This window comes from Sparus aurata, chromosome 17 (genome assembly GCF_900880675.1).
Source record: "Sparus aurata chromosome 17, fSpaAur1.1, whole genome shotgun sequence".
NCBI classification, from domain to species: domain Eukaryota; kingdom Metazoa; phylum Chordata; class Actinopteri; order Spariformes; family Sparidae; genus Sparus; species Sparus aurata.
The window spans coordinates 460,001-487,500 of NC_044203.1; the positions used below are offsets into that span (position 1 = coordinate 460,001).

General features: G+C 41.2%; 1 protein-coding gene and 1 pseudogene across 1 annotated transcript in view; both read left to right on the plus strand.

The window, feature by feature from the left end:
- gask1a (golgi associated kinase 1A) overlaps window positions 1-27,500 on the plus strand; it is a 99,643-nt gene that overhangs the window by 29,557 nt on the left and 42,586 nt on the right. The window lies entirely within an intron of this gene.
- LOC115566636 (putative nuclease HARBI1) lies at window positions 6,097-12,970 on the plus strand (annotated as a pseudogene).

A 27,500-nucleotide genomic window follows, 5' to 3' on the forward strand; every position in this document is an offset into this window, starting at 1 on the left:
GTCCACAGGACAGCTATTAGTCATGCACTCCACAATTGGGGCCTTTATGGAAGAGTGGCAAGAAGAGAGCCATTGTTGAAACAAAGCCATGCAGTTTGCCACAAGTCATGTGGGGGGCTCAACAACCATGTGGAGAAGGTGCTCTGGTCAGATGAGACCAAAATTGATGTTTTTGGCCCAAATGCAAAACGCTATGTGTGGCAGAAAACTAACACTGCACATCACCCTGAACACACCATCCCCACTGTGAAACATGGTGGTGGCAGCATCATGCTGTGGGGATGCTTTTCTTCAGCAGGGACAGGGAAGCTGGTCTGAGTTGGTGGGAAGATAGATGGAGCCATTTACAGGACAATCTTGGAAGAAAACCTGTTAGAGTCTGCAAAAGACTTGAGACTGGGGCGGGACAACGAGCCTAAACATACAGCCAGAGCTCCAATGGAATGGTTTATCAGGGGTGTCAAACTCAAATATACAGTGGGCCAAAATTTAAAACTTGGATAAAGTCCCGGGCCAACATTGATATTTATTGAAAAAACTGACCTAAACAAGTTCAAAGAATATGGAACAAGCAAAGCTTGATATAACGTAATATTGCGCACACGCAAAATCGAATTTCAAATAAAAAAAACACATCAATGGCATTCATTTCTTAAATAAAATTTAAATAAAAATTGTATGTCTCTTTCTTTATATGCAGCCTTCTTTAAATTGAACAGAATTTTTTTTCCACAGGCTAATAATACATTTAAAAATAAAATAACAATAATAAACCAATTGACTAATAATAATATCCTTAAATGTACGTGCAACCATTCAAGCCCATGCCTTGGACTAGCAAGAAATAGTGCATAAAGACAACTTTAATTGTAGCTCAGTTTGCTACACACTGATCTACTCTGTGTTCAAGCCAGATACCTGGCATCTCTTCTTGGATGCTAGTTCATCAATATCTGGGCTCAGGCTCTGAGCTGAGGAAATCCTCAGGATCGAGCAAAGGTGTTCATCTGTCAGACGACTCCTGTGAGATGTTTTGGTCATCTTCATGAAGGAGAACAGTTGCTCACATAGGTAAGTGCTGCCGAACATGGAGAGCATCTGAGCAGCTTGGGTGTGGAGCTGAGGCATTGTGTCAGGGATGAAATGTGGAAACTGTGCGGCACCCACAGCATCATACTTTGACTTCAGCGTGTCACTACACTGGAGTTCAATCAGCTCCATTTGGAGGTTGGTAGGTGGGTTTTCCACATCAACTGCAAACGGATTACTGAGCAGTTCAAACCTACATTTCTGGACATCAAAGTCAGCAAATCGGCGGGTAAATTCGCTGAGTTTTTCAGCAAACTGTGCACATGGGAACACAACGGTAGAGATCTGTGTTTTAATTGTTTGGCAACGGGGAAAATGGCCCAGGTTTCCTTGCAGCATCTGGTTCTCCCACAGGCACAATTTAGTTTTAAAAGCCCTCACTGCAGCGTACATGTCTGTGATGATACACTCCCGCCCCTGAAGCTGCAGGTTCAGCGCATCGAGATGGCTCGTGATGTCACACATAAAGGCCAGCTCACACAGAAACTTTTGCTCCTGGAGCTCTGCTGTGTCTTTCCCGTTGCTTTCTAGAAACTGACATATTTCCTCATGGAGCTCGAAACATCTGTTCAGTACTTTTCCTCGGCTTAACCATCTCACCTCTGTGTGATAAGGCACATCTGCGTATTCCGAACCACGCTTGCACTTGAGGCGTTGCTGCCAGCCATACATCCCTGCAAAGGACCCAGGCTCCTTAAGGTATGGAAACTTCTCAAAAAGGCTTCAGCCACTGAGGCTATTTGTAGACTTGAAGGCTGAGTAATAGAATATGGCTTTGGCAAGGTCTTGCATTATTGCCAATTTAACACTTGCATCATGGAAGAGTGTTCCAGGGGCATGATATGTCTTGTTTGCCTCACGCTGTAGACGTTCTCACCCCTCCTCCTCTTCCTCTCCTCCAACACCTTGTCCTACTCCTACTTTCCATCCTCTCCTAAGACTAGCTGGCTGGCCGCAGCACCTGTTGAGTGTCTCGACCTTATGCTGCATACCTCCCCTTCAGCTCTCAGCTAGGAGAGAAGAAAAGCAGGGATATTAAAGGAAAAGGGAAGAAAACAAAAAAAGCTGGAGAGCTTTCCTGTAGTCAGACACCTGACCTGTCACAGCAGGCAGGAGGTTATTATGTAAATACAGTACAAGTCAAAAGGTAGGACACACCTTCTCATTCAATTTCTTCGTTTTTCTTATTTTCTAAATTGTAGATCAATACTGAAGACATCAGAACTAAGAAAAATATATGGAATTATGTAGTAAACAAAACCAGAATATGTTTTATATTTCAGATTTCTCAAAGTAGCCACCTTTTGCTTTGATGACAGCTTTGCACACTTCTGCCATTCTTTCAATCAGATTCATGAGGTCATCACCTGGAATGGTTTTCAGTTAACAGCTGCACCTTATCAAGACTTGTGGAATTTCTTGTTTTCTTAATATGTTTGAGACCATCAGTTGTGTGCAGAGGTAGGTTGGTACACAGTTCAATATAGTGAAAAGCACTATTCTACTACTTTTCTAATCCATATTATGACAAGAACCATTCAGCTAAGTAAAAAGAAAGGACAGTCCATCATTACTTTAAGATATGAAGGTCAGTCAATCCAGAACATTTCAAGAACTTTGAATGTATCCTCAAGGGCAGTCACAGAAACCATCAAACACATGATGAAACTGGCGCTTATGAGGACTGCCCAGGAGAGGAAGACCAAGAGTTACAGAGGATAAGTTCATTCGAGTTACCAGACTTAACAGCAGCTCAGATTAGAGTAGCAGACACATCTCAACATCAATTGTTCAGAAGAGACTGCATGAATCAGGCCTCCGTGGTCGAATTGCTGCAAAGAAGCCACGACTGAGGAAGAACAAGAAAAAGAAGAGAAGTGTTTAGACCAACAATCACAAGAAATGGACACTAGACCAGTGGAAATCTGTGCTTTGGTCTGATGAGTACAAAATTGAGATTTTTGGTTCCACCTGCCATGTCTTTGTGGGACGCAAAAAAAGGTGAGCAGATAGTTTCTACATCTGTGGTTCCCACCACGAAGCATGGAGGTGGGGGTGCTTTCCTGTTGACACTGTTGGGGATTTATTCAAAATTCAAGGCACACTTAACCAGCATGGCTACCACAGCGACATGACATCCCATCTGATTTGCACTTAGTAGGACCATCATTTGTTTTTAACAGGACGATGACCCCAAACACACGTCCAGGCTTTGTAATGGCTATCTGACCAAGAAGGAGAGTGATGGAGTGCTGCATCAGATGACCTGGCCTCCACAATCGCCCAAACTACGCCCAATCGAGTTGGTTTGGGATGAGATGGACCACAGAGTAGTGTTGTGACGTTCACGAACAAACCGATTCTATTGAACGGCTCGTTAACATGAATGATGGGAACCGAGTTGCAGCTGGGAACCGTTCTTTTTTTTTTTTTTTTTTTTTTTTTAATATCACTGTGTTCTCCTCCTTTGCTCCTCCCCTGAGTGGGACAGAGAAGTTAGCCCAGCTGCGCGGTGCTTATTAGATATGCAAATGTAGCATGACGCCACCTGAGTTGTGCACGCTGCCTTTGCGTAAACAAAAACAAAACAGAAATACGTGACTGCCCTGCCTCGGAGAGCAGAGCAGCTGCAGCGGTCTTAATTAGGAGGAGGACAGTCATTGTCTTGTGTCGTGACGTCGTCGTTTGGACAAAAATGAGCCAAAGGAAACGGAGCAGCATTTGGATGCACTTTTCTCTTGTGGAAGACAGTAAGGCAAAATGCAATATTTGTCATAAAAATATTTCTTAAGTCTGGTTCAACAAATAATTTGCATAGACACTTTAAAACACAACACCCAACAGTAAAAGTGGCAGAGGTGAGAAGAGAGCCAACTGACTCAGGCAATAGTGACAATGAAGTCTCTGTTGACACTGAAAATGCTAGTGCTTCCCCTGCCTCCACATCAGGAAGTGCTTTGTTTTTTAATGTTTATTTGTAAGTGTTAAGGTCACAGTGTTGCATGAATAACAAGTCATGGTAGCCTTACACACACACAAACAATTTGTACAAAGGGTAAATCCAAAATAGTGATGTCACTGTCAAAGCAGAGTGATATAGCGCAACCTTGTGGAATATTTACTATGAATCCAGATCAGACTTTAAAATCTAGTCCACACATGTCAAATGAGGTTATAACCAATATTTCAGAATAATTCAAACTCTGATATTGGTGGGATATCTAATTGTGTATTATTTTGTTCCAAATCTCACCCCATCATACCTCCCTGTGATTATTTCCAAGATAAAATGAGTTACCACCAGGCTGGCTTCTTAAAACTTGATAAATATAAAAAGCAGTCAAATTAGCCAGTTTTTTGAACGGCTCTTTGAAAGGAACGGTTCACCAAGATCCGGCTCCCCTCAAAGAGCCATAAATCCCATCTCTACCATAGAGTGAAGGCAAAGCAGCCAGCAAGTGCTCAGCATCTCTGGGAACTCCTTCAAGACTGTTGGAAAACCAGTCCAGGTGACTACCTCTTGAAGCTCATCGAGAAAATGCCAGAGTGTGCAAAAGGTGGCTATTTTGAAGAATATAGAATACTTTTTTGTTCACAGCATAATCCCATGTGTTCCTTCATAGTTCTGATGTCTTCAATATTAACCTATAATGTAGGAAAATAATACAAAAGAAAGAAAGAACATTGAATGAGAAGGTGTGTCCTACCTTTTGACTGGTACTCTCTGTGTGTGTGTGTGTGTGTGTGTGTGTGTGTGTGTGTGTGTGTATAAACACATACACTCACACAGCACCAGTGTGGGTGTTGTATGTTGTCAGAGCATAAAAGTGAGAAGACCTGTCAGAGAGAAAAGAACTTTGAGAGATTACAAGTGTGTGTGTGTGTGTGTGTGTGTGTGTGTGCATGCGTGCATGTGAGTTTATGTATATATGTGCACCCACAAATCTGATCTCCCACTCTGTGAAACTTTACATAATGCAGTTTTACAGTTTTTGCTTTCAACGTAATATTTTTGCAATCCAAAGTGCATGACAACATGGTCAAAACACAAGAAACCTAAAGTAGAGCCAACCACATCACATGAAACAGTGTGTTTGTCATGTGAGTCCAGATGGATTCATGTCCCTCTCTGTTAAACTCACTGAAGGCAACATAGTTCCAACAAAACATTCTCATGTTGACACATTCACACTAAGTTGCATTTGTTTGGACGCTAATTAATGATGCTCAGACAAAACAACTACTAACAAAGTGGAGATGTAGTATGAAAGCAGAGACAGTACACCACTGGGTAGGCTATAAGGAAGTGAAACGTTAACACAGCAACACAACACAGCAGCAAAAGAAAGTGTAGAAATAAGTCCAGTTATTGTCTTGACTCTAATGTGCTCGTCACTCAGGGCCTCTTGTCTAGCACATGTCAGCAGTGTTGGGCATGTTACTTTAAAAAAGTAATTAGTTATAGTTACTAGTTATTTCTTCCAAAAAGTAACTGAGTTAGTAACAGAATTACTCCACTATAAAAGTAACTAGTTACCAGGAAAAGTAACTATTGCGTTACTTTTAATTATTCCCCCTTTTGAGCTCGGCATTCATTCATCCATGTATTTAGAAAATGTCTTCCTGCATGGCGGACCGGCTCCTGTTCTGACTGATATTTTTGCCAGTAAGTGCTCTGAAGGAGTCTGAGTCAGCTGTTGATAACAGGAGCATGTTCTCAACAACATACCTGCCTATCATTGCATTCACTTCAGTCTGTGTCAAGTTTTTGTGACGCTGGAGCAGAAACATCCAGCTGTAGCTGCGCGGACAGCTCCGTGTCCTTCTTTGTTAGCGGAGCTCACGTTAGCCTCACCAGGGGGGTGTCCGAGAAAGCGGGTTATGTGAAAACTCAGAGTAAATTAATCCTTAGATGAGGGAAACTCTGGGTTTTCCATTCCAGAAAGAGAGGTAACTGAAACTCTGGGTCAGTCACCATGGTAACAGACTCCGTGAACATAACCTGCTCGCTGACAGGTTTACATGAAGAAACCCTGAGTTTCTACCCGTCTCCTCCCACATGAGGAAAGCTGACATGGATTGTCCATTCATTCCCAATCCCATTGATATCAAAGCTCAAGTAATTCGTAATGCTTTACGTCGCGAGAGAATCTTCCGACCCAGATTAGATGTCCTGTCATTTCCAGAGGAATATCTGTTTGAACGCTACTGCTTTTCATCAAACAGTATAATTTATCTTGAGAACATTCTCCGGCCACACATCACCAACCTCACACACTGCAGATGTGCGCTCACATCACTGCAAATTTTATGCATAGCGCTACGTTTTTTGCAAACGGTAGTTTTCTCTACAACATTGGGGATGCAGAGCACTTCGTAAAGGCAACAGTGTGTAGAGCGGTGAGGAAAGTTACCCTCGCACTGAAACGCCTGTTACCAATGATGGTGGTGTTCCCCAGACACAAACCTGTCGGAAACATCAAAGAGGAATTCCACAGGATTGCAGGTGACTGATGTAGAAATATTCTATTTTTCGACCTCAGAGTGGGGTCAGTAACTTAATCAGCTGTCATTTTGCAGGGCTTCCAAATGTGATAGCACATGTAGATGGGACACAAATTCCTGTTACTGCGCCTAAAGAAAACGAAGGGGACTATGTGAATAGAAAATCCTTTCACAGCGTCAATGTCCAGGTATGTGACCTACCATCTTAAAAAATATGTATATGAGAATATATACAATACAATACAACTAACTCATGTCATCCTCTGCACTGTGAAGATTATATGTGATGCAGCCCTCTGTGCATGATTCCCAGATCTACTGGGAGTGTAGGTATGGAGTTAGAATCATGCCAAAACCTCACACACACACAAAACGTGTTTTACTCACGCCCAATGATTCACAAACAAACTCAGTGTGCTCTGCAAATGCAAAACATCATTCACAAACTAATGCATTTTGTTTTGCAAACAAGAAATGTATCAAACAAATATATCATGCTTCAGAAACAAATACAGCATGTTTTACACATACAAAGAAACATATTTCTTCAAGTACAAAAAAGTATCCTTCAAGTACAAATTAAAATCTTTCAAGTACAAAAGAATTTCCTTCAAGTACAAACTAAAATCCTTCAAGTACAAAAAACCATTCTACAAGTACGAAAAAAAAACTGTCACGTGACTTTTGGCATTATCTTACCACTGTCACATGACTTTTGGCACTACTTTTCCGCCTTGCTGATCCACACACAAATGTCTTCAGATCCACACACACAATGCCAGTAAACTTTCCAACAAATGTCCTGTAATTTGCACTCCACAGCAACAGGTGGCGGTGTTGAGTCATTTCAACCCTCTGGCCTTGTTCGTTTTTACTACCCTCTCAGCTTGTTCGTGGCCAAAAATGGCCACCAACAGATTGAGTCTGTAATTTTTGGGATTTTGTATGTTTTTTGATGCTTTTACTGCATAAAATGTTTAATTAATATCAGTTCTTGTCATAAGTACAAAAAATTAATTCATTTTTAATTTTTTAACCCCTCAAATGCCAATTTGTTTGCACAATGCGCTTGTTGGAAAACTACCACATAAATGATCACTGCCTATCTTCTCAGTGCTACCGGTTTGTCTTGTATTATCAATAACACAGTCTGAGATATGTAACTGATTAACACCAACATTGATTATTATGCATTGTTATTTTTGTGCAGGGAAGGCAAAGTAGAAAAAACTCCCTCTTAGCTTGTTCGTGGCCAAAGTGTCCACCTCCTGTTTACATTTTCAAAATGCTATAAAACTAATATATATATTGAAAAAATTCCAATTTTTTTTTACCAGTTTTTTAAATTTGCATCAGTCCTGGTCATGAAAACTAAAATTTCATTCAAATTCAGAATTTTAACCCTTTGAATGCCTATAAGATAACATAATGCTGATGATTTATAAGGGAGAATAGCATTAAATCACCATGTTTTTACAAAATAATACATGCTACCTAAATTATTCTTTAACCATCATTGCAGCTAAATGGTTGTCAATAATAAGCAGTATCAATGATTTTTATGCTTCATTAGTTTTTTGTGCAGTGGCAGAAAAAACATAAAAACTCCCTCTTAGCTTATGCATGGCCAAAAGTGTCCACCTCCTGTTTGCTTACAAAATGCTATATACAAACACTATATACTGAAAATATTTGCTCCTTTTTTCAAATTTGACATCAGTCCTGATCATGAAATCCAAAATTTTAATCAATTCCAGAATTAACTGGGTCGTTTTCTCATGTAAATCTCCATGCTCCAGGCATAGGAGGTTGCCACATCACAGGTGAACCAGATTTTAATGCCATACTTTGCAGGCTTGTTGGGAATATATTGTAGATGTCAGTGGTGTGCATGGGGGGTGGGCAGTGGCCTAATTGTTGGAAAATGCACGCTGAAGTGCCCTCTTGGGAGCCAAAAAGTGCGTTAAAGTGCCCTCTTGATTGGCAAAACACAACAAACTGCCCCCTTGTCTGGTTAAAACATGATAAACTGCCCTCTTGGGTGACAAAATCAGGCACTAAGGTGCCCTCCTCGGAGCCAAAACGCGCGCTACTGTGCCCTCTTCAGTCGCAAGAACGTGCTGTATGTGCCCTTTTTTTGCCTTTCGCCCCTGCCTTTCAAAAGGTCTGTGCACGCCACTGGTCGAAGTCCACAATGACCTATGAATGCAACAAGCTGCTCGTCAACACACACACATCAACCCCTGGATTAAATAAGAGGGGGAGGCAAGCAACCCACTTTTCCCGCAGGATGCGAAATGCAGCGAGTTTATCATTCCTGAAGCTTCCTAGGTGGGAGAGCCTGTCATCAAAGCAGATGTTAGCGCTGATCTGAGTGAAGCTGTAGAGGGGCATCGTGGCACAAAACGTGGCCCGTCCTGTCTTGGCATCCCACATGCCACGTGTTGCTTCATGTCTTGAGCGGTAGACGCCATCCAGAATCAGAATCCCAATGTAGACTCTCATCTTCACTTCATCCACATTCTTCCAATCCTCACACCCTCGCCTTCAATGCAGGTTTGTGTTGGTGCACAGCAGCTGAATGATCTTCTCTGTAATAAACAGGTCAAAGGCAGACCTCATGTTGCTGATATGGGCAACTGCATACAGGGTGGGCCCTGGGGTGAAACCAGTGGATACTGGATTGTGGTGCAGGGTCTCTTCAGCAGTGGGAAACCACATAATTTTCCCATGACGAGACATCCACTCACCCGCCAGCCCCTCTGTCTCTGCCATCAGCTGATCGGCCTCCATCGCTGTGTCTGTACCGTCATCTTCCCCTGAGGAAGAGGAATCAGGCACTGGCTGGAAGTCGTCATCAGTGGTGTTGCTGTCATCCTCTGAGGAAGGTGTCCCATCATCTTCAGGAGAGGACGTGTCCTCATCTTGGGTAGAAGATTTCTCCTCCTCAACCACAGAGGATTTCTCCCCATCTTCACTCTCTGAGCCAATCACATACTCAAGTGCTTCAGTCAGGGCATATGACCTTCTCGCCATCCTACAGATAAAGAAGGATCTGGGAGCTGATAGGCTCACTTATAGCATTAGTACTGACTGCACCTGCAAAAACTCCAGGACAGATTTATAAACAGTGTCAGACTTTGTTTTTGTTTCCCCAGAAGCCAGAGGTCAAGATGACCTGTGATCCTTTTTTTTGGAGAGCAGCTATTTGAGAATGTAAAGGCTATTGTGTAGTTGTGTGTGGCATTTTTTTAATGAAAAGATCAAAGTTACAGGTGTTTTCAACCTGTGCATCACAGCCAGGTTTGCCTTGGAAACTCAAAGCTCAATAACCTGTACCAAGAGTAATTCACCAAAACTTGTATGGTATGATACACTGTAATTTATGTCACTTTATCTTGCTAATACTAAAAAAAAATTTTCATGCGCAAACACACATCATTACCTGACATCCTTAGGATCACACCTATGTCAAAATTGTGTCATTCATTTGCTCCATTGGAGTGCAGGAGGCCATCATACACCCCTAGTGGAAACTAAGAATATTAACTGAAATTGCTCCCTTGCCCAAAAATGGACAAATGACACAATCTGGTAAAAAACATTAAAAAACTAAAATTTTCAAGTGTTGAGTTTAGAATGAAAGACATTTTACCTAAATTATATGATTTTATACTGTAAATCACAAGGAATTAAAACATGTGGTTTTAATGGGTTTCAATTGGCCAAAAGTGTCCATGATAGAGCCATAAGGTACAATTGTAGATACACAGTATAATATTGACATATTTAAAGAGCAGGTTTTGAAAATTGAAAGATCAGCCAAAAATCCAGACCCTTGGGAAATATCATTCCATATGCATTAACACAGCTAAAATGATCAACAAAAAGGAAGTGAGGTGGACACAAATGGCCAGCATAGAGTCCAGAGGGTTAAGGCCAGCAGGACGAAGTGCTATAAGTCAGTGCCTCCCATTTACACATTCACAGATGTATGGATATATTCAGGAAACAGATGGGAACCAAAAACAACGTCTGTGACGTTCTCTGATGATTATAAATGTAGTCACTGGAGGGGTACTGAATGCGGACGGTGAGCGCTGATGGCGCAAAGACTCATGGGAGTGAATTCTCAAGTGCTCATGAGACTGTTGTTGTTCGAATATGTTTCGTTTGGTTACTTTCTGTACATCCTCTGGGTGTTGTTGTTGTGTCCTGTTCTGTTCTAAGGATACTATTGAATTGACATAGACATAGATTTTGCAGTGTGCCACCATGGCCGAGGATGATAGGGCGGGTGGTGACTTTCATCAAAGGCCTTTGCAAGCCAGATGAAAATGAACCTGTGTCCCGGAATCGTTGCTGTGTAAATGGTACGAGATACGCATTGTCTCATGAGACTTTTCCCCATCAAGCTAGCCACATAACGTCTCCTTATGTTCAGTATACAGGTCGGCACCAAACCACAGGATGGATTATTATAATGTTTTTAGGAATGTTTACTAGTGATGGGAATTCCGGCTCTTTTAAGAGAGCCGGTTCTTATGGCTCGGCTCACTAAAAAGAGCCGGCTCTTTCGGCTCCCAACTGGCTCCTCAGAATATTTGGTGCTTTAATTAATTTATTACCAAAAATAATGAAACATGGTGTGTAAAATGAATTACTATTGTACAAAACATATATTATATCAAATGTTTATTATTTATATGGCATAGTATAGTCAACATGGAACAGAGCGCTACAAAAAATAAATGTTAAAGTACATAGCCTTTTGCACAAACTGTGTCATAGAGCTCTGGGTTGTAGGTGGAGGTGGTTGTGGTGGTGTACTGTAGAGGCTGCAGCAGCAGCAGCAGTTGCAGAAGACAAACTAACACTTTCATTAGCAGCAGGTTCACTTGGTTGTCTTTTTTCTTCCAACTGCACTGATGGATGTACAGTTCTAATGTGCCTGTGCAGGTTATCTGTAGAGCCTGCTACATATGGGATTGTAACCTTCAATCTCCACACTCACACTTACTGCGTTTCCTGCCGTCACTCATTTTCTCACCTTTCCAGTGTGTGCTCTCTCTCTCTCTCTCTCTCTCTCTCTCTCTCTCTCTCTCTAAGCCCCGCCCCTCCTGCTCAGTGCGGACACACAGATGGCACCACACATCGTGTAGTTGACCAATCACGTGCGGCTTGAACAGAAAAAAAGAGGAAAAGAAAAAAAAAACAGCTGCTCCGGCTCCCAGACAAGAGCTGGCTCCAATCGTTCACTTCAAAGAGCCGGCTCTAAGAGCCGTTTCGTTCGCGACCGACATGTCACTAATGTTACAGCTGCCAATGTATGTAACGCTATTACTGTGATGATACATGACAGTTCACGGGGCGGAGCTGCCTTCTCCAATATGATGGGGACGTCAACGTACGGTCCAGCGCTCAATGAGGCGTCTATGTATATGTGTCTATGATAAATCCTGTTGCGGCCTTGAGTAACATAGAACAATAAAAAATAAAAATTTAGGGGGAAAAAAAAACGTCCTGCTGGCCTTAAAATGACTTAACAGCGCCACCTGTTGTTGTGGAGTGCGAATTACAGGACATTTGTTGGAAAGTTTACTGGCATTTGTGTGTGGATCTGAAGACATTTGTGTGTGGATCAGCAAGGCGGAAAAGTAGTGCCAAAAGTCACGTGACAGTTTTTTTTCGTACTTGTGGAATTGTTTTTTGTACTTGAAAGATTTTAATTTGTACTTGAAGGATACTTTTTTGTACTTGAAGAAATATGTTTCTTTGTATGTGTAAAACATGCTGTATTTGTTTCTGAAGCATGATGTATTTGTTTGATTGGTACATTTCTTATTTGCAAAAAAAATGCATTAGTTTGTGAATGATGTTTTGCATTTGCAGACCACACTGAGTTTGTTTGTGAATCATTGGGCGTGAGTAAAACACGTTTTGTGTGTGTGTGAGGTTTTGGCATGATTCTAACTCCATAGTGTAGTCTGAGCAACAGATTTGCACGTGGTAAGGAAGCTAAAGCTTTGTACAAATGTTCTTTGTCTCCCTTTTTAATGCACTCAAATGTGTCCTCTATAATTTCAGGAGAGTTTGATGGCTTCCTACTGGGGGATCGAGGCTATGCCAGCCCTCTCTGTTGACCCTGACCCTGAGCAGGGGCCCCAACAACGTTTTAATGTGGCCCACTGCAGGACTAGAGCCCGGGTTAAGTTTAACATTGGCATACTCAAATCCTAGTTCCAGTGCCTGTGTAAGCTCAGGGTCACCCCAGAGAGGGCATGTGACATCATTGTGGCCTGTGTTGTTCTCCATAACATTGCAACTATTAGAGGAGAGCAACACCCTGCCCTACAAATAAATGACCCTGAGGATGACCAGCCCATCCACCCTGCAGCTGTCCGGGATGGAAGGGCTGTAAGGGACCTAATTAGCAGGAATTACTTTTGATTAAAACAGTCAAATAAAGACAAATTCACATGTGATTTGGTTCTTCTTTATTCCCTAAGTACAAAAGCAACAGTTAGGATTTGTAATATAGATCCAACCATTAACATATTCACCTATTTCACCAATGCACCCACCTCAACTGGTGTTCCAGTAATAGAATTTCAAGGTCTGTTTTTCTTATCTTGCGATCCAGGTAGACCATTTCCTTTTCTGTTTTTTCAATAGTCCTCATGAGGTGCACTCTGTTCAACTCCTTAACTTGTAACTGGGAAACATATGGACAACATTTAATTGATACAGTTCTACATACAGATTTAACATGGTTCTGACCGAAAATCTCACTGAATCAAGCTGTGCTGTGGAAGTTGATGGACCCTCCTCGTGATGCCCAGCTATGTTATGTTGAACGACAAGAATGTGCTAGTTGTTTGTCCATTATCTATGCTCACACTTCAGTGTAGGCTACATGTCAAACTATATTCCACTCGACAATGTAAAGGAATGTGAATGGGTAGACCTCTGCCAGTAGCTATACATAATATTAAGACACACTTCAGTAGGCCTCTCTGGATCTCTCCCTGTGGCAGCAGAAAGCGTTTCTTCATCATCATCACCATCCTCCTCTTCCTCCTGTGATGCAGGAAAAGAAACTGTTTCAGATTACTTTGAACTACCATCTGAGCAACGTCTGAGTATGGAACACTTACAGCTGCAGGGTGTTCAATTGTTTCAGTCGGAGGCTGAACTAAGCAGATGACACCATCCACAACTGTTGGATGGACATACATAAATACATACATTTTAAAAAGTAGGCTATATATTTATAAAAAATGTTTTATTTTTTTAAAAGACACAAGTCTGTACTTGCATCTGATGTAGGCACTTGTGTCCTGGTGGGTGACAGGCTCAGATGAGCTTCCCCCGGTCGGTCATAGTTTTGGCTGAAGGCCATCTCCTCAGCCTCCGTCAGAGGTGGTGGAGGTGGCCCTACACCCGTTTTTCGGGCCTCTGCCTTCTTTCTTTTGGCTGAGCAGAACTCAAATGTTAATTATTTTTCAACTTAGTATTTTATTGAGTGTTCCTGTACACATTGTCACATTTTAAATGTAGCCTACGCCAGTATTGTTTGTAGTTGTCATAGTAACAACGCGTCACCTCCGTTTTTTGGGGGGTTTTTTTGTTTTTTTTTGTACTTTATTAATCCCAGAGGGGAAATTATTCTCTGCATTTGACCCATCACTAGCTGCATATATATATTGTAAGTACACACACACACTGCAAGCTAGGAGCAGTGGGCTGCTGTGACAGCGCCCTTGGAGCATATGGGGGTTTGGTGCCTTGCTCAAGGGCACCTCGGCAGTAGTCAGGGAAGTGAACTGGCACGTCTTCAGCTATGGAAGCAAATTTGTACCATAATTCAAATTAAAATGCATTTACACAAATGCTTTTTCATTTTCAGAATGTAGCTGCATTTTTTGACTCATAAATAAAATGAATAATAAATCATCCAAATAGCATTTTAATTTTCTTCTTCAAGACTGCTCATTTTGTTACACAAAGACAAAGAAAACTGCTTTTTCGTTTTGTAGCCCGCCCCCCGCAAAAAAAGGTCCAAAATTCAATTTGAATTCACAATCCCAAGCGGCGCAGGAGAGTGACGTCAGCGGCCTCTCTTCTTCAGTGTTGCCAACATGGCGACTGTCTCGCTAGACTTAGCGACTTTTCAGACCCTCTAAGCGACATTATTTTGAAAAAGCGACTAGCGACAAATTTAGCGACTTATTCAGATCATCGGGGGAAAGGCGAGAAATAGATTATATTGTAATTCACATGCTGCTCAGAGTCATCGCAGTCCACGGCTCCTCTGCAGCAGCGCTGGGGTCTGCAGCAGGCCGGTGTGTGGGAGCTGGCTGGGGCAGGCAGGAGCGTGGATCTGATATCGGATAGCTGCCGTTTACTCTGTTTTGATATGTTAATGTTAGGTGTCTTTAGCACAGGTGAGACCCAGAAGCAGACAGGAGGCTGTAGCTGGATGCAAGGAGTGTTTATTGTAACACGGACAAAGTCAGAGTAGGAGGGGGTGTGCACGGGGAAGCCGGGGCGCCGGAGAGCTGGCAGTCCTGTCGGCACTCGGAGGAGCGCTGGGCGGGTGGAGCGCGCAGAGGTGCTGGCTCGCTGCAGCGGGGTCTCGGCTAGGTCGCGGCACGGGAGGTCGTTGGAGGCAGAGTAAAGCAGAGTTGGGGGGGAAACACTGGTAGAAGTTAATGCACAAAAGCTTTAGTCTTGGCAAAACTATGACTTAGCCAAATACCGCGTGTAGTACACGAAATCATCTGGCAACGGGGCGGCACGAGGATCCAGGCTATAAAGCTGCCGGTGATTTTGTGACCCGCTGCAGGTGCGTGGGTGTGGGAGAGAGAGAGACATTAGCTTATAGCACTTTGTAGAAGGAGCTTTATAAAGTTCACTCCATTGACTTGTATTAGTTCACGGGGCTGAGCTGCCACATCCAATATGGGGGCAACGTCGACGTATGGTCCAGCTGATACCTTCAGTTTATTACCGGGAATACTGACTGTAATGTACCGTGTGTTTCAGTCACTGCCAGCAGCTCTTCAGAGCGACTTCATTGTGATCACCATAAATGTTAGAGCATTTGCGCACTGGAAAAAAAATGTGCGACTGATTTGACCAAGCAAACGCGAACCATGGCTGGCTTGAAAGCAGTACAGAACTGGATATGGTGGCGATTTCCCCGCTGTTTCTGAAAACATGTACCACAGTCTATGCTACCAACACAACCTTCACACTCTCCTCTTGTCCCTTCTCTTGCTCCAGTGTCAAATAAGCACACCGCCGCCCCCTAACGTAGATGCGTAGCACGGTCGGTCAGACTGGGGGCTGAAGAAGAAGAGAGGCCGCTGACATCACTCTCCTGCGCCGCTTGGGATTGCGAATTCAAATTGATTTTTGGACCTTTTTTTGCGGTGGGTGGGCTTCAAAACGAAAAAGCAGTTTTCTTTGTCTTTGTGTAACAAAATGAGCAGTCTTGAAGAAGAAAATGAAAAAGTAATCTGGATGATTTATTACTAATTTTATTTATGAGTCAAAAATGCAGCTCTGACTCTGAAAAAGCATTTCTGCTAATGCATTTTAATTTTCAAATTTGACATTTCAAATTGAATTTTGGTACCTATTTGCTGGGCCATCTTTTGAAAATTAAATCTTAAATGTCCTTTTCCTCATCATTTGAATTAAGTTACATAATGAGCAGTCTTGAAGAGGAAAATGAAAATGCAATTTGGATGATTTATTACTAATTTTATTTATGAGTCAAAAAATTCAGCTACATTCTGAAAATGAAAAAGCATTTGTGTAAATGCATTTTAATTATGGTACAAATTTGCTTCTATATTCAGCTACCAGTCCACTTCCATATTGTGGTCCATAGCTGGACTTGAAACGGCCACCCTCCAGTCCCCAAGCCAAGTCTGTACCGACTGAGCTACTGCCACCCCATTTTCTACCCTGTTCCTGTTTTACACTGAATGGCTGCTGCGGCACTATACCTTCTGCGTTGTGTGATCCATGTGTGTCGTCCTCCATTACTGGCGTGGTGGCAGCGCTTCCCGAACGTACGACCCGAGAATATTATCAACTGCCGACGTCATAGCGGTAACTACCCCGTTGGGGGAATCACAGTGTAGTAACGTCTACAACCAGACGCAGTTGAGCTAATGTGGCTGAGTGCTCAGCATGGCTAATTCACACAGAGCCCCGAAGCAATGGTGTCTATCCAAGATTGAAACTGTGAACTCTTTTGAAAACTGGAGTCAGAACTAAGGGTGGTTAATCGGCCCAATTTCCCGATTCGATTCGATTCCTATTATTGAAGTCTTGATTCGATTTTCAATTATTAACGATTATTGATCTTCCATTTAAAATCAGTCAGCTGCTGAATTATTTTACTTCTCTTTTGAGTAACACCTCACAGCACCTTCAATATTGTATAGTGTAACTGTAATATCAAAATTATTATTTTTTAATTTGTTTTAAATGTAGTGTTTCACTGTTAAAAGAAAGCTGCCAAGCTCAGCAGCCGGACTCATGTTAGAAGCATTGTTGGTGACGAGAACCAGGGCGTGTTTCTCTGTTCCCCACTTGTCTGCCATTGCTTTGAGAAACTCACACATATTTGCGCTTGTGTGGCTATCATCCATAGCTTTCGTCTGAAGTAGGACGAAGGACATTAGCTTCCATTAACTGCTGACATAATGAGCTGTAACGGTCACATATGAGACTGTAGCTCTGGATGTGCAGGCATCACAGGTTATTGCTACCCTGTGAGCAGAGTTGAGGGACTCTTGCACGGAAAGCTTTGGCTCCTTGTAAAGATTTGGAATCGAAAAAAAAAGTGTGAAAAAGCTCCGGGATGGAATAACATATCTTGGCTCCAGACTGTGGACCATGTAGCGGAAGCCAGTAAGAGGAGGACTCCAGTTTGTATTACTATTTCCCCCCCCCCCCCCCCCCCAAAAAAAAAATATATTTATTTTTTTTTTAAATCGATTTTTGGAAATTTAATAATCGAATCATAATCGTCAATATTATAATCGCGATTAATCAATAATCAATTTTTTTCACCACCCCTAGTCAGAACCTGCTGTACACTCGCACTATACCTTCTGCGTTGTGTGATTCATGTTTGTCGTCCTTCATTACTGGTGCTACATATAAAATAAAAATGTGTAAACATTGTATCAAGTTTTAATCTACTGTGGTGTATTAAGTGGGAGGACGTGTTAAAACAGAATTTGGTTAGGGGTTTATATTACTATTTGAAGTAGCCACTGAATTAATATTAACTTTAACTGTCTAAGTCAATTAAAAAAAAAAAGAAAATCAAAGTGAGGTGCAATCGCCTAGCAAAACATGCCTTGCCTTTTTGAATGATGTTTTTATATTTCAGTTGTAGCTGCTTCCAAGTCCTTTTTTCCCCGTTGGATTGCACCTATATGGAAATCAGATTTTATTCCTAATTACATTCATAACTAGGCCTATGTGCTACGTTCTTACAGTTAAATTTTAAGTCAATGGAATAGTTCAAACGTACGTGTTGACTCGGCAGCAATTTCCTCCCATGGCGTTTCTCTCTCCTTCGCCGCTGCAGCGGTATTAGATTTTCGGCAAAATATGTGCTCATATTCTACATACGCCTGCATTAGGACCTCCAGCTCCACTGGAATAAAATAACTCGATCTCCTTTTTTCTGTTGTCATGGTGACACTCGTGGTATCAGGGCTCCATTGACGATGGCTTTTTATAGTGGTTGTGCACGCGCATAACTCGAGGTGAACATACTCAGAGTTGATTGAACTAATTCAGATCAGCTGTTCTGGAACCAGATACTCAGAGTGAGTCAACTCAGAGTTCAGGGAAAGACTCAGAGTTTTTTAACCTCCTTTCTGGAATACCCCCCTGAGGCCTGTACTGCGAAGGGGGCTCAACATAGCCAGGCTTTGCACTCATGATGCAGCTCAACAAAGCCCCAAGTCCCCAATCAGAGTTAAACGGTACTGCGACGGTGGTTATCAATTTAATTTGTTAAGTCCGGTTTTCTGCTTTGTGCTCTGCACATAAAAGGGGGCGTTTGACGTCATATTATTCTACTTCCGTGCGAAAATGGATCGATCCTGGGCCACATATTTTACTCAAGATGAGCAGATTCTTATTATGCAAGGCTATGAAGAATTCAGAGAAACCATCACGGTAAAAAGTAACACTGTCACCGCCAATAGAGCGAGGGAGGGCTGCTGGCAGAAAATTGCTGACAGTGTAAATGCGTAAGTTAACAATGATTAATATTATGATCAATATTATATTAAGCCCTTAGTGTTTTAATTTCTGAAAGCTCAACATTGTGCAATTTTTACATACTACCCCTCATCCATTTAAAAAATAAATAAACTGAAGCAACAACTATCTTTTTTCATTTTTGAATGATGTCTATATTGTTTTCACATTTTACTGATCTCAGTTATAGAATGCGCGTGTGTGTTTTATTGAAAGCGAGGCTGAGTGTACGTCGGCTATAAATGTTCAGTGTTTTTTTTTTGTATTACTGTGTCGGGATGAACAAGCAAATGTAGCTACTGTCCCTGTACAATGACAATAAAGAGCTTTCTGACAGTGAAAACAGCTCCAGCCTGTAAGATTTGTGTTTGGGTGTACACTGCACTACAACAGGTGAAACATTGATCAGTTCATCAGTTTATTCATGGACACATCAAAGAAATCATTAACTTTACTCATTATCTGTGACAAATAAATACTAGGTTGGCCTAATTAATATTTCATATTGCATTTTATTAAGATGTGGAAGCAGCAGTCGGACATGGCAGCAAGTTAGAGCCAAATACAAAAACATCATTCAAAGTGGTATGTAGCCAAGCTGCCCCATCATTTTGTCAGTGTGTGTTCTTGCTCAGATTTTCTGCATCACCAACTGAATGTAAGTAGGTTCCCGTGGCAAAAAAACGAAGGGCTACACAAACAGTTTGCCCGACAGTGAGCGCACAGCTTCTTCCAGTGGCATTCCTGACACTCGGCTCAATAAGTGAGCAAATGTACCGTATTCCCTCGGCTGAAAATCTATATCGCTCATAGAGAATATCAACAGGAAATGCCAGCGGATCAGCGCGATCTCGAAGAAGCCGCTCACGTCGTAGTGCTGCCCGAATTATTCTTGCGCCCAGGTTCTCAATCAATGGTGACGCCATCCCCGAATGAGTTACACAGTGAAACAGTGGCGCTTTTATAGCCGATTTTAAGCTGAAACTCTTAACAGAACCTGGTCGGGACCAGGTTATGAGCTAAGCATAAGTTACCATGGTGATCTAGCCGGGTTAAAAGAGAGCCACCTTTGTAGTACAGGGAAGCCTGGCTTTAGACTCAACATACTTCGCTAACCCACTAAACTGGCTTCGCAGTACAGCCCTCTGGTCTGCTGTCATCATCAACAGTGTCAACAACAGAGTTTTTGGCCACTAGTTTTGTAGAAGCGTGTGTCGTTGAGAGATGATTCATTAGATCAGAGTTGCTTACAACGGACGTAGACAAAAGAGATTAAAGTAGTGTCTGAACTTCCACTTTGAAAACGTCAACCTTCCCTCTGGACTTGCCATTGCTGCAGCTCAACTCTGCTAGTTTGTGTGGCTGCTGCTGCTGTGTGCGTGTGTGGTTTGTGTGTAAACTGAACACTTCCTCTGATTGGCTTCCGAACTCTCACTCTACCTTAGAGAGCCAATCCCCATCACTTATGCGGTTGTCCCGCCCCTCCCTCCTCCCTCGTCAAGCTAAAAAAAATAATAAAATAAAACAGCTCCGGCTGACTCTGGCTGAGAGCTGAGTCGGATGACAACAGCTTCGATGAGCAGCTTCAGTTTGTAACGCGCCACATTTAATAGTCAGTAACGGTAACGGCGTTGTAACGATGGGAATAGTAATTAGTTAGTAACACTGTTTATTGTAACGCCGTTATTCCCAACACTGCATGTCAGACAGCCTTGCTGGTGGCTGACGTGGTGCACCAGAGCTCACTGAGACAGATGTAGTGCTGACTAAATGGAAAGCACCTCTTGTATTTCTCATCATTTTTCTCTTCTTCTTATAATTGACAGGTTAGCTGCTTGACACTTCCACATAAATTTAGAGCAGCACAACATTTTGAATATATGCTTTGCTGAAAGATGACAGTTGTCTCCTTGGTAAACTGATGCTTCCTCCAGCTTGCTCAAGGTAAAATTAACTTTAACCCAGGTATGCAAAAAAAAGTAAAGCACAGTTGAAAACAGCGCATTTACAGCAAAAAAACATAATTTTTTCATTGAAATATCTAATAACAGCTAGATGTTTATTGTATATTTTGTTTAGTTGCATATACTGACATTATCCCAAATGTCTCCAACAATGTAAAACCAAATCCACAAGTTTACTCAAGGTAACAGCACACTGCATTTAGTGGCCTGTAGCTACAACTTCCGTGAAATCATTCGATGATATGTCACAGTGGGGAAGGACATCAGCAAGGATGATTAAACTAACATGACATTACCTTGTGCATTGATAGATTTTCATTGGAAATGGTGGTAGTTTAACAATAAAGCCAATGCCTGCCATGATCCCAAGCCACTTCATGACATCATCAAACTACATCTTTTTGTTTCATTGTTTTGTTGGAGAGATCCCCATCAGCAGAAACTCATACCATGCATTTAAAGGAGAAAGCTGTCAGTATTGTCTGTCATAACTGAACTCAGTGTCTGCTCCACATTATGTGAAATATGTTACGAGTGACGGGGGAAGCACGTGACGAGACCAAGATGGCAGCATAGTGAGGAAGCTCCCTGCAACCACGCACCATTTCCCTAAAATCCCTTAAGTTACTGGCCATCATTTTCGCTAAAAAACTCGGCGCTGATATGTCCAAATCAACTGCAGCCAAACAGTGTGACATTTTTACCCGAGCACGCAAGACTAGTACGGCAACTGGCAAAGCAACTCCGCCAAGCCCACCGAGCGACCTGGAAGCTAACGTTAGCATGGCTAATATAGCTGAAGTGTTGAGGGAGCTGCAGTCGCTCCGGGCAGACATCGGAACAAAGTTGGACAATATCGACACCCGTTTGACTGGCATGGCAAACTCAATGGCGGTGTTGGAGTGCAGTGTGTCTGAGGTAAAGCGAGATGTTTCCTCTAATGCAACACACATCGAAGAAGCTGAACGCCGCATATATGATGCAGAAAATGCACTTGAAAAAACTGAAACGGCACTTGAGTTAGCCACTAAGCGAATCGCCTATCTTGAGGCCAAGACAGACGATTTAGAGAACCGTGGCAGGAGGAAGAATTTACGTCTGTTCGGTATACGAGAAGGGGCCGAGGGTCATCAGACACTCCTGGACTTCATTAATGATAAGTTGACACAATGGCTGGGGACGGACCCTGACAGATCATTCACACTGGAGCGAGTTCACCGCACGCTAGCGTCGGGGAAGCCCAACCAGAACAGAGCCATCCTCATCCGTTTCTTGAAGTTTCAGGAGAAGGAGTTTGTTTACCGCGAATCAAGGAAGCGAGACATCACATACGATGGGGTAAAGATAACGTTCGTGCAGGATCTCTCTGCAGAAACAGTGCGGATCCGACGGGGGTTCAACCCGATAACGAAACTGTTTGTTGATATTAACGCCTTCCGGGGATTTCAGCATAACCCCTGCAAACTCCGAGTGCTGTACAACGGCAAGATGCATCTTTTCTCAACGCCACAGGAAGCTGAAAAGTTCTACAAAAGTATCCCACAGCCAAACCACCACAGTGAACTGAACTTGAACAGAAGAAACAGCTGATTAGCAATGGGCAACAGCTGTAGAGGTCCAGCTATGCTGAAGTAAGATTTTGTCGCTGTGAGTCAAGTCATGGATATATGTTTTTTTTTATTATTATTATTCTTTTTATTATTATTTTTATTTATTTTACTTCATTTTTATGCTTGCATTATTACGTAATAATGTAGGCCAGTGTTTCTTCAGCGCCAAATCTATTAGGATTGGGTAGATTTTATTTATATATCTTGCAACTGATGATTATATATTATAAACGTGAGGATATTATTTTAATATGGCCGAATTGTACAGTTTTATACTCTGAAAGGGATGTACATACATATATTGCAATGCGAAGTGCGTGGTAGATGGCATTGATTGTTTTGTTAAAGGTCCTGGTCACGTTGACCAGTTGCTCCCCAAATACTGTGGATCAACGTTCCTCAATTTTCCGAACTAAAAGGGAGGGAATGCATTTCAGCAGTAGAAATGCTAGGTTCGAGGGTGGGACTGTTCGAAATGTTGAAGTTGTATTTGTAGGGATTTGTCTGTGTGTGTGTGTGTGTGTGTGGAAGGGAGAGGTTGTACTTGCACCACTTCTATTTATTTGTTTCTACAGTTTCTAAAATGTATATTTGACTGAGATAGCATTTTATGGATAAGTCAAAACAGAAGAATATTTTAGACATTCAAATTACAAGCTGGAATGTAAGGGGAATGAGAAAATTGGCCAAACTGAAACAAGTACTAAACAGGATAAACAATCTCAACTCAAAGATAGTCTTTCTACAAGAGACCCACATGATTACTTCAGACATACACTCATTGAGTAAAAGATGGCCAGGTCAGGTATTTCAGGCTTCCCACAGTACTTATGCAAGAGGTGTAGTCATTCTTATACACAAATCAATTCCATTTCAAATCATAAACACTACCCAAGATCCATATGGAAGGTACATTATAGTTCAAGGTAATATTGTGTCACAAAAAATAAATTTTATAAATGTATACGGCCCTAACGAAGACAACCCATCATTTTTTGAAAAGCTGTTTCTTACTGCGTCTGCCTTGGAGGGACTTTATATTTTTGGGGGAGATTTCAATTGTGTCCTTGACCCAGTGTTAGATAGATCCACACAAATTGATATGACACATGCGCAAACTAGGAAAACACTAATTAACTATATGGAGGATTTAAGATTAGTTGAAATTTGGAGATCACAGAACCTAAATAAGAGGGAATATTCCTGCTATTCAAGCTCATATAAAACCCACTCGCGTATTGATTACTTCCTAATCTCTAGGGAATTGATGTCCAATGTCAAGAATAGCTGGTACAATAGTATAGTAATTAGCGATCACGCATCAGTGTCTATGGAGATTAATTTAGGTAAGTTTGAGCGCTGCTCAAGATGGAGGCTACAGGTTTATCTGCTCCAGGACCCATCCTTCGTTAAATTTGTGGAAAGTTGCATTGATAAATATTTTGAAACAAATACAAATGAAACTACGGCCAGCATTAGGTGGGAAGCATTTAAGGCCTACATCAGAGGAGAAATGATCAGCTACAAGAGATCTAAGACCAAGCGCTATAACCAAGAGTTACATTCACTAGAAAACCAAATAAAAAAAGCTGAAACTGAATTTTATAATGATAATGACCCTGTAAAATTACATAATATATCTGTTATGAGAGCTAGTTATGATAAGTTAACGACTGATAAAGTTGCTGAAAGCCTAATGTGGATTAAACAAACATACTACGACCAAGGGGAAAAGGCAGGTAAATTATTGGCATGGAGGGTAAAGAAAATACAAGCTGAAAGAACTATAAATAGTATAAAATCAAACTCTGGCAACTTAATTATGGACCCCGTAGAGATAAATAACACTTTTAGAAATTTTTATAAATTGTTATACAAATCAGAATGTACAGAAAATAGAGAAGCTCAGAAGACATTTCTTGACCAGTTGCAATTTCCGACTATATCAGAGGACGAGAAAATAACACTAGATGGTCCATTAACAACAAAAGAACTTGATGAAGCTATAGGAGATATCAGTAGCAGTAAAGCACCCGGACCAGATGGGTTACCAATCGAGTTTTACAAAACATTTAAAAGACAGCTATTAAGGCCGCTTCTGGACATGTATGAAGAGTCGTTTATGAAAGGAATACTCCCAGATTCTTTAAGGTTAGCTATAATAACCCTAATATTAAAACCAAATAAGCCCCCAACCGAATGCTCGTCTTACAGGCCAATTAGTTTAATGGGATGTGACATAAAAATTCTTTGCAAAACGCTCTCTAGAAGATTAGACAAATACCTCCCTCAGCTGATCATTGATGATCAACAAGGTTTCATACAAAATAGACAAGGTTACCATAATATAAGAAGAGTCCTAAATATACTATATGAGAAATATGACGCAAAGGACACAGCACTGCTGTCGGTCGATGCAAGCCAGGCATTTGATAGGATAGAATGGGGCTACCTCTTTGAAGTACTTCCAAGATTTGGGTTAGGGAAAACGTTTCTAAAATGGCTCCAACTGCTATATACAAATCCAACCGTTGAGATTTTAACCAATAATACCATCTCCAAACCCTTTAGTCTACAGAGATCCACTCGCCAGGGTTGTCCATTATCTCCACTATTATTCACATTAGCAATTGAACCCCTAGCTATGGCTGTAAGAGTCCATAAGAGTTTATCAGGTATAACAATTGGGAAGGTGGATCATCGCATCTCTTTATATGCGGATGATATCATATTTTTCCTGACAAATTAAAAAAATAGTATTCCTAGTCTAATGAGATTAATTGAAACTTTTGGAGGGATATCCGGATATAAAATTAATAATTCTAAATCAGTCTTAATGTTTCTCAATAAGGAAGAAAGACATAGTCCCATAATAGATACCCCATTTATGACAACGACTGAAGGTTTCAGGTACTTGGGTGTTAAAATTACTCCTGAACTCAGTTAAATAATCTCAATAAACTATGACCCTCTGGTGGATGATGTAACTGAATTACTGAATCGATGGTCTAATTTGCCTATCTCCATGATGGGTCGAATAAATCTTATAAAAATGTCAGTTTTACCTAAATTTTTATACTATTTTCAAACACTTCCATTGCCATTGTCAAACAAGTTCTATGATAAGCTTAATAAACTACTTGGTCAATTTATTTGGAATAATAGAAAAGCTAGACTCCGCCTTAATCTACTATATTTGCCTTATGAAAGAGGGGGGCTTCAACTTCCAAATCTTAGATGGTACTATATGGCTTCCCAACTGACGGCAGCATCGTGCTATTTTTGTACAGCGGCGCCCCCAGCCTGGGTAAATATTGAACAGGAGTCCGTTCCGGATCTACCATTAAAGTTGTATATATATTCCTCTGACATAAAAACATTAAAAAAGCACACAAAAAATCCGTTTCTCAAAAATACAATTTCAATATGGCATGCTGCACATAAGCATGTGGGTGACATGCCAGCACTGTCTCAATTCACGCCTATTTGGGGTAATGCACAGTTCACACCCGGCAAGAAAGATGGAGGATTTAGGTTATGGAATGTTAAAGGCATTCAGAAAATGATGGATCTTTACAAGGATGGAGTTTTGCTTTCCTTTGATCAGCTGTGTTTGAGATATCAAATTCCAAAAAAACACTTCTTCAAATATTTGCAGTTAAAAAGTTATATGTCTAAAAAATCTGAACAAATAATGTGTATACCACCTTTATCAAAACTTGAGGAAGTTACACTTGTAAATTTAGGAAGGAAAGGACATGTATCTAGATATTACAACATATTAGTTGCAAATAGCCCTGAATCAGCACGCGATAAACTAAATGCTTGGAAGCTGGATATTAAGGAGGATATTGATGAGACGGAATGGAACAATGCTTGTTTAAGAGCACAAACACAGACAATTAATACAAGGTTTAAATTACTCCAATATAAGTGGCTTATGAGGATGTATATAACCCCTGTCAGGCTTCATCATATGTCTGCTAATATCCCTGATGTGTGTTCTAAATGCTTGACTGAGAAAGGGACTCTATTTCATTGTCAATGGGAATGTGTGAAGATCCAGGATTTTTGGAAGGATGTTTTAAAATGTTTGTCAGACTTGTTTAACACCAGAGTCCCTTTAAATGCCGGGCTCTGTTTGCTTGGAATATATCCGAAGAACTTTAAACAGACCTTGAAACAGACCAAACTATTGGACTTTGGACTTCTCCAGGCCAGGAGGGCAATCGCACTGTGTTGGAAGAGCATGGAAGCACCATCACTACGGATGTGGATAAAGGAACTATCGCACTGTGTTGGTCTCGAAAGACTAACTTACATTGCTAAGGGCAAACGGAAAGACTTTGCTAAGCTTTGGGAACCATATATGAATATAATTAAAGATGGAAGGGGGGGCCCAACTTGAAAGAAAATTGTAAATGAGGATGGAAAATATTTATTTTATTTTATTTTTATTTTACTTTAGATAGGTGCAAGGAGATGAGGGTGTGCAGGTGTGCGAGAATGTGTGTGTCTGGGGAATGTGAGTATGTGTAGTCCTAATTTAAATTGCATTGTCAAATATTATTGTTATGTTTATTGTTGGGTTGTTCTAAGAAAAATGACAATAAACATATTGTGGGAAAAAAAAAAAAAAAAATTAAATATGTTACGAGTAAGGTGTAGTTTAAAAATGGCAATATCCTATACAAGGATTTTACTCTGAAGCATGAAGGTTTACAATTTTGGTCTTTAAATAACAATTTAAAGGTGCTTTATGTAGCTTTTATAACCACCATTATGATGTGTTTTTCAATAAAGTAAAAATGTAGGTAAAATGACTGTGAACTTGTCATGCCCCTGCTGTGAGGCAGAGGCAAATTTGCTGTGAAATTCAACTCAGTAGTATGAAATATAAAAAGCCCCTTAGAGGTCAGTAGAGGCTGCCAATCCTTTCAGCAGTGACTACATAAAATTAGTGTGATTTACCAAGGCTCACACCAAGGGGCGGAGTGATTCAATGACATTAAAGTGTTCTTTGTAGCAC